Source organism: Onychomys torridus, chromosome 6, assembly GCF_903995425.1.
Source record: "Onychomys torridus chromosome 6, mOncTor1.1, whole genome shotgun sequence".
In the NCBI taxonomy this organism is placed as follows: domain Eukaryota; kingdom Metazoa; phylum Chordata; class Mammalia; order Rodentia; family Cricetidae; genus Onychomys; species Onychomys torridus.
The window spans coordinates 15,353,864-15,370,969 of NC_050448.1; the positions used below are offsets into that span (position 1 = coordinate 15,353,864).

The following is a 17,106-nucleotide window of genomic DNA, read 5'->3' on the forward strand; positions in this document are numbered from 1 at the left end:
CTCTAAGCCCCAGTACTTTCTCCACACACCCTGGCTTCTCTGTAGCCATGCCAAAGAGTACTCACTTTAGTTAAAAGTGTTGCAATACTGTGACCATCAACTCACAAGACTGGTTTTCCAAGAACCATTCTAAATAATGGTTATTTTATTTACTCTGCAGTTTGGGCAATTCACATAGACCACGGAGTTGGACCGGAAGGAAGGAATAACAAGATGTATTTCCTGTTTGGTCAATTCTTACTTCTTTCTTCAAGGTCAGACTCCTTCCAAAAGGCTTCCCACCTTCTGTGAAAAGAACGAAAGGACCAAAGAGAATCTATTCATCAAAGACTTCCTCACCTCTGAGCCCATGTTAAGCTTATTGGAGGGGAGGTGTCACAGTAGGTGAACTATACTCTCTGGGCTAAGGCTTTGTTTGACCTTGGTTGTACAATCATGGCCACCATACCATTGTCCTATCCCCTTGATCTATGCCTTCTTCCTTTGAGACAGTCATTCTGTCACGGGCCTTGGAACCCTGAAGTCTGTCTGAGTCCTCTTGGGCAATGGTATTTTGTTGAAAAGCCATGGGACTGGTATCTGGGAAGATGTTTGGGGCTACAGAGCTAAACGTGGTCTCTCCAAAAAGAAAATGTTTTATTCCACATAACCTGAAGGTTATAGACAAGGAAGTCTTAGGTCTGTGAGTCTAGTAACTCAATAGTCTCATGGAAAATTTAGATCAGTTGTACTTGTCTTACCGGTGGTAACAGTGTCTAGATGTCAAAGAGGTCCACTCTTCTCTGGACCTATCTTTAAAAGCTAGAGAGATCCTTCCAATAGTATCTAGAGCAGCTGGCCCTTGAATTTCTGTGGCTGGATTTTTATCTTTGTCTGCTGTTGAGCCAATCAGTGGCCAAGAGATCAGTGGTTCCACAAGAGTAACTTCCTCGTGCTGGGATGAAGTGTTGGCGCCACCAAAACACACAGCTCCCAGTAACTTTGTTGTGCAAGCAAAGAAGTGCAAAGATGAGCCACTGTGGATGCTGCCCATGCATAACCATGCCCGTCATTACATGTGCAATCATACAAGTCTGGCTTTGAATCTTCAGGTCCAACATTTGCAAAAGCAGACAACTTAACTTCCCCCAATTTTAGCATGTAAAACCAGGTTGAAAAAATGGAGCAAAATGATGTAATGAATGACACCCCATGGAACTTGGTACATGTTGGTGGCTGGCTGGCTTCCCACTGCCTACCTCATGCCTCCCCCCTCTTTTGAAAGATCCCAGAGAACAAGTATCCATGGGAACTGGGGATTTCTGAGCCTTCCATGTTTCTTTGGCTGATCTTATCCTCCTGCCTTTTCTTGTGATTTCTTATTTCCCAATGCTGTGAGGGTTTTCAGAATCTGATTATCAGTGGTTATTAATCCAACTATCACAATAACTGATAAATGTGTAGCCTAAAACAATATTTGCTCCAAGTTCCTATCTGTTTGTTTTCTTTGACCCTGTAATGTGGCCAGTTGGAGATGCTCCAATTAAAGGTAATGAACCAATTTATTCCCTTGCAATTTGTTATGTTTAATAAGTAAGAGCCTTCCTTGCCCTTTGTCCAGTGAGCATACCCACACATTAATCTTGATCAATTGCCAACAAGCGTCTAATGAGTGCCTTTGTTGGTGGAGTTTAGGATGATCCTTTGCTCTATTTACCATTGGTAGAGAATCTAAGAAAGGAAAATTCATGTATGTTGTCACTCAGTGAGATTCCTGCTGCCCTGAGAATGAGACAAGTATTCTATTTGCATAACAGAACACAAGAAGGGCTAATGAGGATGCGCTGGTTTAGGTTACTATTAAAAGACATGTATACTTTCAAAAATTGAAGATTAGCTCTACATGTATGAGCTGTAATGGCTCCTAGGTGAAGGCTAGAAAAATATTTATTCTGCAGTATAGCATAGATGATCATCTCTCTTTAATGTTATGATTTCTAAACAGTATTGATTTCCAAAGAGAAATGCACTCACTCTAGCCAACCATTGATGGTGCCTTGGACAAGCCGGTACTGGGTGAAGCAGAAAGGATCAAACTCAAGGGAGGCCTCTGGACACTCTTGAGAGTGGCTGTTCTGCTAGCAAGAAGTCACTATGAGCCTGTGAAATGCAGGTCACATGGTGTAGGTAGGGAACTGAGATAACACCTGCCCTTGCCATATCTAACTAGTGTCCTTGGGTGTATACAGCCATCTTCTCTAGATGTCTTTATAGAATGGTGGTTTGAGATACAGAATGTGCCAAGTTCAGATTCTAAACTCCCATGCTCCCATACTGAGAGTTGTAAAAATTGGAAATAGTCAGAAAATGGTTGGCAAGACCAGAGGGACTGGGATGGATCCTGAAGGATGAAGATAGTTGGGGTGTGTGGAGAGAAAGAGCAAGAGTCCAGGGCAGCAGGAACTGGGAGTAACAAATAATGTATCTGCACTCTAAGTGCTGCCCTGGCCACAGTGAGGGGCTCTGCTGGTTAATCACCTTCAGGAAGGCAGCTGCACAGCAGCATAAAGCCAAGCTTCCCAAACCCAGCCTACATTAGCCCCATGGTGTTGGGACATGGACCACATCTGTCTTCTCCCTCCTCTGTTACTTTGGCTCACTTGCTCATTGCCTGTCTCTTGCTCTCCCTGTTTCTCCCGTCTTCCGGATGCTCCTGTTCTTCCCATGACTAGTCCAGTAGTGCTTGCCTCTATAAAGCATGGTCACCTACAGTGGTCTCCACCTGGCACATGCCATGGCCTGCCACTCAGAATTTAGACTCTACAGCTAAAAACTAGGAGTTTGGGTCTCAGTCCAGACAAGGTAAACCCTGCACACATCAGTCAGTGTCCCATGTGCCAATAGTAGTCACCTCCTAGAGTCATCTCAAGAATTATGTGGATGTTTGCCCTGGAAGAGTATGGACATGTGTAGTTCTTGTGTATGTTGTCATCAAAGTTATATTGGATCGTTTTCTGTCCTGCCCTTGTGGATTATAATAAATATTTTTTTCTTGCTTCTCTGGACCCAACATCCATGTCATGTGCCCTATTAACAATTTTTATTTACTTAAGTTGCATCTCTCAGTTTATCTCTCAAATGTACTAAGTAAAAATTTGAGAGAATTTGAAAACCTGAGCAAGGCCCTGTTCTGAAGTTCCAGCTATTTCAATTAGTTATGGCTCTCTGCTTCGTGATCCAACAATCTCTGACTGTGCCATGGCCTCCTGCTCCCTGGCATAGTCTGACTTTACCTGCTACTATTTTAATTTTATGAATCATGCTTCAGCTGTTTGAACTCCTGAAGCCTCGGGACTATATAAATAATTACCAAGATGCAATTGTCACAATTTATAAAAGATGTTGTAAAAAGTTCTTTCCCATTTTCCCTCCTTTTTCTTTTTTTCTTTTTCTTTTTCTTTTTTTTTTTTTTTTGTCTCAAATTGTAGGATGAAGAAATGTCAGCTATTCTCCAATGAAGAGAGAAGGGGATTCTTAGAATCAAAAAGCCTGACATCCGGTAAGCAAACACTCCCTTCTTCAAAAGGCAGTGGGAGTGCACCATGGCAACCTTTTCTTGGTGGGAACTCTCAGCCTGGGCCTCATGTACTCCACTCCCCCATACACTGACTTCAGCGGAGTGCCTGGCAGAATGTCAATGAGGAAACAGCTAAGTGCAGGAAGTCCTGGAACACAGCCCCGCTGTTCCAATGGAAGAGTAAGTCTTCGGATGAGATCCCATGACTGTTGTGTTTGTTCTTAAAGGTTGTGCATTTGAATTCATGTCTGTCTTGGAATACCTTCAATAGTAGTGTCAAGATGGAGAGAATGCCTGTATTTTCTTTGCCTCCCACGAAACTGAGCAGACTCAGCAATTTCTCCAGCAGTCTTGATCTTTCCAGGTTCCCAGTTAGCTTCCAGATGAGGCATATTCCCGGAAACTCTGAAATCGGCCCTGTTTGAGCATCCTCTCTCAAACTTGGCAGTTAAAAATCTCATCTTCAAATGTGTTTTTCTCAACTCAGTTCTCCCATATGAAATGCCTGGTAGCCCTTCCATTTTCCTATTTTTGGCAGAACAGAGCAAAGTCCATTTGCCAAGAGTATTTTTTTAAAGGCCCAAGTTCTTGCCATTCTGAGGCAAGTGGTTTCTGGATCAAAATGGAACCAAAAGGAGCATTTGGCACCATTCAATCAACCTTATCAGCTGCACCCAGGAAGGTTTGCCTCTGAAATCAAGGGTTTCATCAGAACACCGAGCACATGTGAATCCTGCAGTCTGTACTCACAATGCCTGTGATCTGGAAATGCGTCCCAAGCAGGCAGGAAAGCTGACCCCTCTTTTCTTTCTCCAGAACCTCTTGGTTTATTCTTCCTAAACCTCCAAGACACTTTTTGAGGATGCATTACATTTTCTTTTCTTGAAATAAAAATTTATGTATAAATAGTGTCTCCTAAATTAACACTCAAGTTGGAACAGGGCAAGAACCAGGCAGTCATCTTGCATAGTGTAAAGACCAGATGGATGCCCAAGAGGTGCTTATTGAATTAACTCAGATCCTCTCACATCCCTTTAACAGCCCATAGAGGCAGGTTAAGGTGGGAACCTCAGAGGAACTCAGCTGTCGATTTCTTTATTTTAGAACATTTATTTATGTATGTACTTACTTATTTTGAGACAGATTCTCCTGTTTCACAGTTTGGCCTTGGATTCTCCAGGTAGTCAAGGATGATCATGAACTTCTGATTGTCCTGGTTCCACCCTCTGAGTGTCAGACATACATCACCATACAGTTTTATGCAGTGCTGAGGATTGAACCCAGGACCTTATGCATGTTAGGTATGTACTCTACCAACTGAGCTGTAACCCCAGTCTTGTTCTAGAACTTTTGAATACAGTTGGCACGGTTCATAATTAATGGGTTTTCTGGACAGGTCCTTGCAGCCTTCAACCTGTGTGTCTTCTCTTCCAGCTACTGACAGCCTCTGAATGGAGCTTAGGTAGTGATGTGGAGTTACTACAGATCCCTACCTTTGGAAGGATGAGGAAAAAAATAACCGACCATCCTTGACATGACTCAGGGTGAGTCTATCTTCCTGTCTCTTTATTCTCATGAAAGATGGGTCATCTTTTTTACATTTCTGAAATGAGACTTGAGGCTTCTTTGGCAGTTAGCCAGTGGCTGTGCAACTAAGCCTCTGGTAAAGCATATGTAACTCCATTCCTTCATGGTTGGAGACGACACTGTTGATGTTTCTAATTTTTTCATCCTATTGGTCCCTTTCTCCAGAAGTCAGTAATGCAACTTCACAGTTTTGACATGCTATTTTTGGTCCATATTATATTAAATTGGACATTTTAACATATAGGCTTTTGAAACTACAATTCATGTGTGGGATTTTTTTTTGTAGTTGTAAATTTTTAGGGTTATAGTATATAATTATCACACAGCATAAGAAAACTGCCGTGTGGGAACCTTCCTGCACTGCCGTGTTTCTGTTATAAACACGTCTACCCTTTAATGGGGTATTTGTCAGTGCATGTGTTCAGAGAGATGCTCCAAAGGCATGTGCTCAGATGTTAGGAAATCATTATATTTCCAAACATAATCTTTTCTAATCATCCCATTTTGTTTTATTTAAAAATAACCTGTTGGTCTCTAAGACAGGTACAATTATCTTTGATCTCAGCTCTGAGGTGCCACCCTTCCATAAAACTATTCAGGGGGCTGAATTAAGGGGGGACTGAAAAGGGAGGCTGAATAAACTAAAATTAAGTGTTCTTTTTTCAGAAAATCTTCATTCTAACTATAAATAAATATATTCACAAGAAGCTGCCTAAATCCAGCCTCTAACAAGGGAGGCTGCAGAGCACTGGGTTGATAGTTAACACTTAGCAGTTCAGCCGTGTGACGGCCACAATTCGGCCTGCTGCACAAACCTCTATTGAGGACCAGCAGGGTGTGCAGGTGTTGGCACATTTTAGGAGCGCCAGTGTGAAGTAGATCAAGTCCTTGGTTTACGGAGATAGAGGAATGGTGGTAGGCAGTGGGAAAAAGCTATACTCACACTGATAAGAACAGGAAAGGAGGTGAGGTGAGGAGATGGATCCCAGGGCCCTGTGCTGAGCCCTGGAGAAGTCAGCATCTCCTAGATCAGAAAGGCAACAGGAACAAAGAGAGCCAAGACAAGCAGCAGGTGGTTTGGAAAAACCCACATATTTCTGAAATGAAATCATTTCAACCAGAGTGGGGCAGGGAATAAACCACTTTGCATCAGGCCCTTGGCATCTGTGAGCCAGTGACACTGTAGGAATTTTGCTTTCACTGAACAAAAACAAGTTTCTGGCAAGCTTTAGTTTTCCCGAAAGGTACATCCAGGGGCCACTCACGATGAACCCTTCACGCTGCCATGCCCCAGCCCCCCAAATCCTGTTCCATCCCCTACAGAAAATGCTCAGGGAGTGCCAGACACTCCAATCCTTTCTTTCCACTGTTAGGAAAGTTCGTCAGACACCTGCCACATCCTAGATCCAGAGAGGCACGGCGCAAAGGGCAGACACAGGCCTCCAGGAACCCACAGCCACGCATTCATTCTCCATCCCGTCTCCTTGGGGCTCAGAGGATGCTTCAAGGTGGCAAAGAGCCAGATGGCAAACAAAGCCACTCTGTGTGGAGGGAGCAGGCTCTCCACTCAGTCCCCTTTCCTGCCCGAGGAATGTGTAAACATCGAGTCAGTGGCTTTCCCAGAGATACCACCAGTCTTCAGTCAAATCCAAAGAAATCGAATTTTCAAGGAATTTAGAAATGTTTCTTTATTAGATTCATTGTTGAGGAGTGTCAGAGTGTTTCATCACGTTTTAAGTATCTATATTGGGTCACTCCATGCTAGGGTGTGATCAAGATGAGGGGCAACACCTAGCAGGAGGAGGACCAGTGCTGCTTATACCAGCTGGAAGGGGAGGATGGCTTCAGCATGAAGATACCCCACTAAACAAATGAGTGTCTAAGATCAGGGAACTGGAGATATACGGGTCCTGGCCAGCAGTCTCTGCCATCCCATGTGGAGAGAGATAAAGCTGAGAAATGGAGACAGATGCTGAGACCTGGGGTGGTGGGAGGCACACATGTCAAGAGGGCTTTGCATATAGAAGAGCGGCAATGGTAGGCATGGGGGAGTATAGGATTTCCGTCATCCAGGGAATGCCTCCCCTAATAGGTTACAGTGAGGGATAGACCTTGCATGACTCATGGCCAACCAAGTGTTAGCCATTGGGGTGGAACTGATAGCTATATAGCAAGAGCTCTCCCCATAGTTGATGCTTTGGGGAAGTGGCTCTTAGTGTGCACTCCCAGGGTAGAACCCCTTAAGGGAAGACTGAGGCTGGAGAGCAGCTGCTGAGCGTTGTCTATCAAAACTCCTACCATTCAATTGGGATTGGCAGACTCACATTAGCTAAAACACGGTAACCATAATGAGAGAAGCCCCAACATCTGTTCATACCTTTGCATGGATAGATTTAAATGGAACTTTCCTGGCTGAGACATGGCATCACATTTGTATATGATGCCAGCTGCCATACTGGTATTATCCCCATCAAATACACCTTAGTAGTTAGGATAATTAGAGTAGACTAATAGTGATCTGTGACCCAAGATTTGTGACCAGAGAACACACAGTACTGTTAGTAAAATACCCCGAAGACCAGAGTGTCAGTGGCCATCCAAGCCAGGGGATTGGCCCAAAGGCACAGTGTACTTGGTTGTAAGCCACACTCACCCAATGGCGTGTGACCTCAGGCTTGGGACAGTTGTGACACACAAGGCCAGTTTCCTCTGTCCTCTGGGATCTCTCTTTCACTGCTGTCTGCTGCATCCACATAGGCCCTTACTCCACAGCTTGGTTTCTATCGACCCAGATGGCCTCTACCTATGTTTGGAGGTTATGCTAGCAGAGAAGAATGCACACATGCCCGTAGCCTAAGACCCAAGTCAGTAGTTCTCAATGCTTCCTTCCAGTGTGGGGATCTCCCCATCTGCTTCCTCTGATGAAATGGTGAAGGCACAGGGTGATGTAGTATGATTTCTTGAGGTTAGTGGGACATGGAGGGAAAAGGAAGCCAGTTTCCTGAGATCAATGATTATAGAGAAAATGTTTACTCTGGGGTCAAACGGTAAGTATTAAAACTGCATCTCTAGCCAGGCATAGGTACTTTCATATCTGAGAGACGGTCTTCTGTGGTGGAAAACCCTGGAATTTGAGTTTCACCTTGCTAAACAACTTTGCATATGACTCTAATCTCCCCCAATCTTCTGCTTCCTCGTCTATAAATGGATGGGATAATCTTCACCTTTGAGACCTGAAGAACTCGGAGATTCTGCACACAAAGAGGTCGGCACATTACAAGCATGGAATACACTACAGCTATTTTATTTACCAAGGAGACCAAGATATTTGGGAGAAACAGGGGTGACATTCTTTTTTGTTGTTGGTTTTTTTGTTTTTTTGTTTTTTGCTTTTTTCCAGACAAGGTTTCTCTGTAGCTTTGAGCCTGTCCTGGGCTAGCTCTGTAGACTAGGCTGGCCTTGAACTCACAGAGATCCACCTGCCTCTACCTCCCGAGTGCTGGGATTACAGGCATGTTCCACCACTGCCCAGCTAGGGGTGACATTCTTTACCTACCTATTTATGAACACTCACCAAAGAGCTCTTAAGGTAAATTTGACTTGAGGGCACATGGCCACCTTTGTAACATCATTACAGTTGCATGAGCTCACTCAAGAGAGGATCAATAAGCCATCTACGTCATTGTGTGGGTGATTATGACCTTCTCCCTGCTATGGACTCAGATACTTGGTGTCACCCAATCAAATGAAAACAAGGAATATTCTGAAACTCACCGTGCCATGTCAGTACTTCCTGTGTGGAGGAAGCCATTTAGAGACAAGGCAGACACAGTGAAGACTGTTGGGGAGACAGAGGGATAAAAGGCTTGCTTTGTTTCTCTGAGCAGCAGGTGAATAGTGGCTGAATTTCCTTACAGGTAAGACCGGTCCGCCTTAGACCATGCCTCTATATTTTCCTTGGATCTAGGCTGTGCCTATAAAGATTCAGTAAAACACAAGGCTAAGACTCAATCTGCAGTAACAACACTCTTAGGAAGGCTGACTCTTAGAGACAATCAGGAAATTGTCTGCTGTGAGCATCTAATGCCACTTAGGGAAGTTTACCAAGTCTGAGAAAAACATTGAGTATCTCTCTTTGTGACAAGTGGCATAAAGCTACTGAAGGCCTGGTAGGGAAGGAATTCCTTCTGGCCTCTTCAGTCGGGTTTGTATGTGTAGGACCCAGCACAGGTTCAATGATGAGGATCCAAGAGATGGAATAGAGTGTGTGGCCTTAGCATTCAACAGTGGACATCCAGGCATAGTGCAGTCATACAGTGCTGGCCTAGCAGGTCAAGCCTGACTCCCATCACTAACATGCAATGAAAGAGCAGGCGTCCATACTTGCCAGGTGACCTCAGAGCTCCTCTAAGCTTCTAGGACCTCCCTCCACACTTCTAAAACTCAACTCATGACCTTGTACTTGATAACTAGTGATAAGGTTCCTTATCACTTATCCTGACTTTAAACTACACACAGTTTTATGCAAACAACCAACGCTAAGGATTTCTGGATAACATAGACTAGGTGCTGCTTCTGTGGACCAGTAAAGAGGAGTCAGAAGAGAAAACCAGACTGTTCCGAAGAACGAAAAAAGAAGCGAGCTTGAGAACTTCTCAAGGGTAGTGGGAGATAATTAAAAAATACAGGAGACAGACAGTAAGCCTAGCCAAACAGCACTGGTTGTGTGGCGCCCTAACAGGCAGGGTGCCCATGCAGAAGGCTTATCCAAAAGGTAAGCCAGGCACCCCTGGTGAGGAGAGTTGCAAGCCTGTCCTCAGGACAAGCCTACAGTCCTCACAAGCCTGCTTTAAATTCCTCCCAGGGATGAGGCAGCTGTGGAAAGGGATCCAGCACCACCTTTGTTTGTGAATCACAGGGCAGTGGCTGGGCGCAATTCTTAAAGGAAACCACACTGGAGACCTGAGGACCAGGGACAACCAACAGGCGGGAAGGCAGCTACTCCAGTCTCAGGCATGAGATGCCCGAGGAGAGCAGCTGTGTGAGCAGGAAAGCTGGATGCTGACAAGTCAAAGAGTACAGATAGATAGCAACAGGACAGGTTCAGAATTGAAAGCAGTGGTGGTGGTGGTGGTGGTGGTGGTGGTGGTGGTGGTGGTGGTGATGGTGGTGGTGGTGGTGGTGGTGGTGGTGGTAGTGGTGATTATGAGGTGGTGGTAGTAGTGGTGATGATTGTGATGGTGGGTAGTGATGGTGGTGGTGGTGGTGGTGGTGGTGGTGGTGGTGGTGGTAGTGGTGGTGGTGGTGGTGGTGGTTTGGGCAGTGGTAGTCCTATCCTCAGTGACAAGGAACAGATTTCATCCCCTGAGAATAACTCTGGACTCCCACAGCCTGAGTCAGAGGGTGGATCCTCTGGAGCATCTCTGTGCCAGTCACTGCTGGAGAGCCCCAACTCTGAAGGACGAGCCTACGGCTGCATCCCTACAGGAGACTACTCGGGGATCTTGAGGGTGTGAAAATGGGTCCTTGTACAGATGTCAGTACCATGCTTTTGCCTCATACTTGTATCACACCTGGGAGATGCTTCCCAACTGGAACACTAGCCAGTTTAAGGGAATTGAGAGGGTGAGAGAACCGACCAGCTCACAGACTGCAAAGCTAAGTGTGGCCGACAGAACACCCTGATGTGCAAGAAGGGGCATTACTAAAGAGAAGACAGATCTGGTGGGATGCCAGACATGGGGCCAGTGTAGGTTTAACACTACTCAAACCCAAAGTCCTGAAGGCCAGCTCCAGTCCCCTCCTCATGTGATGACTGCGCCTCCAATCTCAAAGACCTGGCAAGGGAGGCTCCTCTCCAGCTTCACCGCCTTCCTCCCCCTCCTTCATCCTGTGTTCCTTCTCCTTCCCTTCTCCCTCCTCTCTCCCTTCTTCCTTCATTCCTTTCTGTTGTCCTGTGTATCTCCATTTTTACATATATTTTATTTTTTTACATTACTGAACTAAAAAAAAAAAACAATTTTTTGTGATTCCCTTTCATAAAATTTTCTAATTTTCTTTATGCACACTTTATTATTGAGCAATCATTTTTCCTCTCCTCTCTTTTTTCTTCTTTTTACCCTCTTTTGTCCATGTTTGCATTCTACTATGCACCTTGGCTTTATCTTAAATTTTAAATTCATGTAATATATGTACGTGTTTGCCATGAAACATCTTTGTAATGTTTGAACATGCTTTGACCTTGTCCTTCACTCCTGCCCTTCTTTATTCTAATTGATCAAGTCTATTGGTGATCCTTTTCCTTGGCTTTACGTATTCATTAAGGTTTGAACTTCTCACTTTTAATCTCCCCCAAGTCTCAACCTCCTTGCTTAATTTGTCTTCCACAACCCATTCTGCTTACCCTGTGGCCTGTGTGTGTAGCTGCCTGTCCTCTCCAGGCCTCGGATGGAGTTCAGCTGCTTGTTTTCATCCCTTTTGAAGTCAACGATCATTTAGCTAGCAAAATTTTGAAATCTTTGTCCATAGTTTTAACCTCTTTCTGTATCCTCAAATTCAACAGCTGAGGAATTATGGTCTTTTGGAAGAGTTATGCTGCCTTGACTTTTCATGTTTCTTACATCTCATGTTGTGTCTTATTCTCTTATTGCATAACTTTCCCTTGAGTGCTCAATCCTCAATATGATTAGAGAAGAAAAAAACAATTTTGTATCAGTAACAACATGAAACTCTACAAGACAAAGATATACACTTAAAATTAACTAAAGCCATTACTGTATCACCAATGACTATAAAACAAAAAGACAAAATTAATATAAAATGTATTATGAAGTTACAACTTATTTAGTATCAATAGTGAATAAAGTAAATTTCAAACCAAAATTAGTCATGAGAGATAAATGAGATGTGCTCAATTTGATATCGATGGGAACAAACCATGAGGAGACAAAACACTTACAGATAGCATGTCCTGAGTAATGGCACCCAACTTCGTATATAAGCACTAGTGAGCACAAAAGGTCACAGAATTCCAAACACAACAAAGGTGGGGCACTGCAATATCTCACCTTCATTTAGATAATTTGTCAAAAGTAAGTTCAGCTAGACCTTAAAGCAGATGGAGTTCACAGAGACCCACAGAAGATTCCATTGACTGGGTGCAGAGTACACATGCCTTTGCCTCATTCTATAACATAGACTACATGCTAGCCCACAAAGTCTTAACAAATGCAAAAGGGTTGAAGCCAATTCTTGTGTTGATAAGAAGACAGTGGACAGGTTTAAATGAATCCCCAGGGGAGTCTTGGCCCTAGAGGAGATGGGAATGGAGGGGAGGGGGTGGGGGGAAGGTGGGGGTGGGGGCGGGAGGGGGGAGGACAGGGGAACTAATGGCTGATGTGTAAAATTAAAACGCAAATATAATAAAAAAATGAAAAAAAAGAAGACAGTGGAATTCACATCAAGAAAACTACACAACTACTTGAAAACTCTGGAATAGCCTATTAACAATGGCTTCAAAAAATACCACTGGGAAATGGGATTACACAAAATTAAAAGATTCTGCACAGCCAAGGAAGTAACAGCCAGAATGAAGACACAGGTGCATAATGGACAAATCTCGCCAACTATATATCAAGTGGGAGTTTTAAATCTAGAATATAGTTTTCAAAAACTCAAAAAATTAAGCATTTTCCTCCAAAATAAATCATCCAATCAATGAATGTTTTAATGAACTGATTAGAAAGTTCTTGAAAGAAAAACACCATGGCCAATATATTCGGCTAAAGGTTTCCAAAGTCCTCAATTCCATCAGGGAAATGCAAATTAAAGCACTCTGTCCCCATCTTGCTCCAGTCAAAATGGCTATCATTAAGAAAACAAAGGACAATGAGAAAAGATGCTAAGAAAGAAGTTTATTCAAGGCAGGTGGGAATGTAAGCTGGTCCCACCACTCAGGAAATCAGTGTGGAAGTGTATTAGTGAAGTGAAAACAGAACTCCCTACTGCCATTGTGTGTCCTGAAAGCACCATGCTTCCAACCGCAGAGATACTTGCACATACACTGTTTATTCACAACAGCAAGGAGATGGAACCACCTTAAATGTTCACCAATGGATGAGTAAACAAAGAAAATGCAGTTCAGGAATGCTGTAGAATTTTATTCAGCTGTGAAAAAAATGAAATTGGGACATTTTCAGAGAAATGAATGGAACTACAAATTACTATTGGGATATCGCTATGTTAAGCTAAACAAATCAAATTCATAAAGACAAATGACATGTTTCTTCATATGAGAACCTAGATTCAAATTTTTGTGTGTATGATGAAACTGGAGGGGAATGAAAGAGAAGAGAGATCTCAGGATGGGAAAGGGACACAGGATGGGATATGGAACACATGAACAAAGCATTTTCTCAGCACAGCAACAGAAATGAAGCTGGAACACCTGTAAGAAAAAAAAATCCAGTGTGATGGCAGGTCTCATACAAGGGGAGGCTTGCTGGCAGGCTAGCCTCCATACCTGATGAGTCCCAAGCCAATGAGAAACCTCATCTCAAAAAATAAGGTGGATAAAAGAAAATTTAAATAAATAATTTAAAATGCTAGAATTGGTGGTACATGCCTTTAATCCCAGGCAGAGACAGGTGGATCTCTGAGTTCAAGGCCAGCCTGATCTTACAGATCGAGTTCAGGACAGCCAGGGCTACCCAGATACCCTGTCTCCCAAAAACAAACAAACAAACAAATAAATAAAAATGATGTGGATGCTACTTGGTAATTTTGCCTCTGCATATACACACACACCACACAATACACACACACACACACACACACACACACACACACACACACTTGCGCACGTGCTTACACCTACCATACACACATACATATATTATACACACATACACATTCCACACACATATACAAAATTATACACACCACACACACAAACACACATACACATACACACACATACCACAATGAAAATCATCACTTCTTGCCAGGCAGTGGTTGTGCACGTTTTTAATCCCAGCACTCAGCATTTGGGAGGCAGAGGCAGGCAGATCTCTATGAATTCCAGGCCAGCCTGGTCTTCAGAGAGAGGTCCAGGAAAGGCACAAAACTATACAGAGAAACCCTGTCTCGAAAATGCAAAAAAAAAAAAAAAAAAAAAAATAAATAAATAAAATCATTACTTCTAATATTGATTTCCAAAATTAACTAGCTAGTATAAGCTTCCATCAAGAGCATTTATTCTGTTAGTTCTTTGCGACAACCCTAAAAAGTAACTGGTAGAAAAACACTGTTATTACTACCATATCAAAACATTACTGTAGACCAGTGGTTCTCAACCTTCCTAATGCTGTGACCCTTTAATACAGTCCCTTACGTTGTGGTGGCCTCCAACTATAAAATTATTTCTTTGCTATTTTATAACTGTAATTTTGCTACTCTGTGAATTATAATGTAAATACCTGATATGTGACTCCTGTGATAGGGTCATCAGACCCCCCCCACCCAAAGGGCTCGCAACCCACAAGTTGAAGACTGCTGTAGATGATTTAGATTAGGACTTTTGAAAAGACTAGAGGGATTTATCAATGAAGAGGAGCTAGACGACACACAGAGAATTAAAGTTGGCCTGGTAAGATGGCTCAGCAGGCACAGTATGAGAAAACAGACTTGCCCAAGTTGTCCTCTGGTCTCCCCATGTACTCCATGGCACACTCATGCCCCTCACCGCATAATAAATCCACAGCCATTCAATAATAAAGGAAAGAACCAATGTTAAAGACAACCACATGCTAGACCAGCAAAGCAGCTTGGGGATGTACCTTCCTGGATACTCCACTAGAGGACAAGGCTGTGCATGTATTCGCACCGATGCTATGTTTGGAATAAAAACCTGAAACTCCAAAAGCTGATTAACAACAAAGTTACAATGTGATGGTGTAGAACATTTAACAGTCAGAAACTGTGACTAAAGGCTGCTGTGCAAACTGGTTCCTCCAAGTTGTCCTCTGACCTCCAAATGCACACTGTAACTTGTGCTCACACATAAGCACATGTGCACAAAACATAAATAACTGTAAATTCAAAAAGCTACATATATACAGATTCACCCCAACTTTTCAGGTTTCAGAATCTCTGTACACGTTTCTGTGGCACACTGTCATAGAGGCAGAGAAAGAACACCATCAAGCAAGCCACACTAGGCTCACCCCTGGCACTGGAGCTGAAGGCCAAGGCTAGCCCAGGGTGACCCCGCAGCTAACAAATGGGGGCTATGGAGGGAGCCCCACTCCTCACTGGCAGCCCTGTAATGTGTCCATACCATCGTTGCAGGAACGATGCACACAGCGGGTCTGAGGAGCGACGTGAGGGATGCTGAGACCTGACAGGGGACAGTGTCGTTTTGTTCTCAGCCACTGCTCTGCTCGGGACTCTACAAAGAAGATAGGGGTTTTTTGTTTGTTTGTTTGTTTGTTTGTTTGTTTGTTTTGTCTTCTTTCAAGGCCAAATGGTAAAGTGGAAAACTAATTTAATGTTGCCTTTGTATTACCTTCAAAATAAAATTAAAGTTACTCTTTTATAGAAATGTTTTGCTTTCCCAAGGTTAAGAAATTATGAACCAAATCCTGTGAAATTGTTTCTCTGTGGTTTTCTTCTCTTTTGTTCTTTTATAGTTAGAAAGCTTATTGACTTGTAAGTGACTCTTCATGCTAATATGCACAATATTTATACATCTATAAGCAATGCCCACTTGCCCAGTGCCATTCCACACAGAAAAAATAGAATTTTATGTATCATTAAGCAGTTTCCAAGGTGTTGGTAATTTCAGGCAAAGCACGAGAATAATGGCTAGTAGCATACTTACCACCAGCATGCTGTTTGGGGTTTTTAAACCACGGCAGTGGATACACCTGGCCTCCCTGGCTCAGCGAGGTCCCCTCCACACCAGCTGAGCACATAAAGCCCTAATCAGGGATCCTCTACAGGGCAAAGGGCCTGGGAATGGGAGTATGATCTGAGATTCCACCAGCCGCAGTGGCTTTCAGCAGAGAGACTTGGGCAGGGTTTAGAGCAAGCAGCACATTTGCAGAGAGAACTGAAATGTGGATTCATTTGATCAAAAATATGCAATTCAAAGTGTTAAAACAAAGCACCCCCCCATGACTCCCCTTGACTTGCTCTAGGGACTTGAAATTGCTATTTAAAGTCTTTCCAGAGGTATGGGGATAGCTCAGTCAGTAAAGTGCTTGGAATCCAAGCAAGGAGACCTAAGTTTGATCCTCAGATCCCACATTTAAAAAAGCATGCCTGGGATGCATTTGTAATGCCAGCACCATGGAACTGGAGACTGGTGGATCCTTGGTACTCGCTTACTAGTTCATCCAGCCTAGTTGGCAACTTTTAGTGTCAATGAGAGACACTGTTTCAAATGAAATGTGTATGCACCTATGGAACAACACCCAAGGTGAGCTCCGGCTTCCACTACATGCACACACACTTGAACACATACATTTACACACACACACACACACACACACACACACACACACACACACAACCATACTACTCTTTCTAGTTTGAGAACAAAATTCAAAACATAAAGACTTCCATTCATCTTTGCTTTGTGCAAAGTGTGTTTCATAAAATGACATTGAATTTAGCTATAGTGTCATTGACAAGACACAACTCGGCTTTTGAAACTCATACATGTGTTTTATTCTGACAAGAACAGAAACTGGTTCCAATTGTTTTTCATTTGCTTTTTCCTGTGAGCCCATTCTGCTACTTCCTTTGGCCAGCTGATGAGCAAGGATGAACAGGAAAAAAAGGGAGTCCTGGGTCACCCCCTCTTTTCCTTCTCTTCCCACCATCCCTTCAATACTGAGCTGGGGATCTTTCAGTTTTGTTTCTCAGAAGAACATGACTTTTATTTGGCAGTTGGGATTCTC

At 43.3% G+C, this 17,106-nt stretch overlaps 1 long non-coding RNA gene across 6 annotated transcripts in view; it reads left to right on the forward strand.

Moving 5' to 3' along the window:
- LOC118585986 overlaps positions 1-8,537 on the forward strand; it is a 34,587-nt gene extending 26,050 nt beyond the window's left edge. For 3 of the 6 annotated variants that reach the window (XR_004945263.1, XR_004945260.1, XR_004945258.1), the window contains 4 exons: positions 161-254; positions 3,468-3,736; positions 4,717-4,857; positions 4,991-8,537. This is a non-coding gene — a long non-coding RNA (uncharacterized LOC118585986). The remainder of the gene's footprint in view (positions 1-160; positions 255-3,467; positions 3,737-4,716; positions 4,858-4,990) is intronic. The other 3 variants (XR_004945259.1, XR_004945261.1, XR_004945262.1) reach the window with 3 other exon arrangements.
- Positions 8,538-17,106: the final 8,569 nt, after the last annotated feature.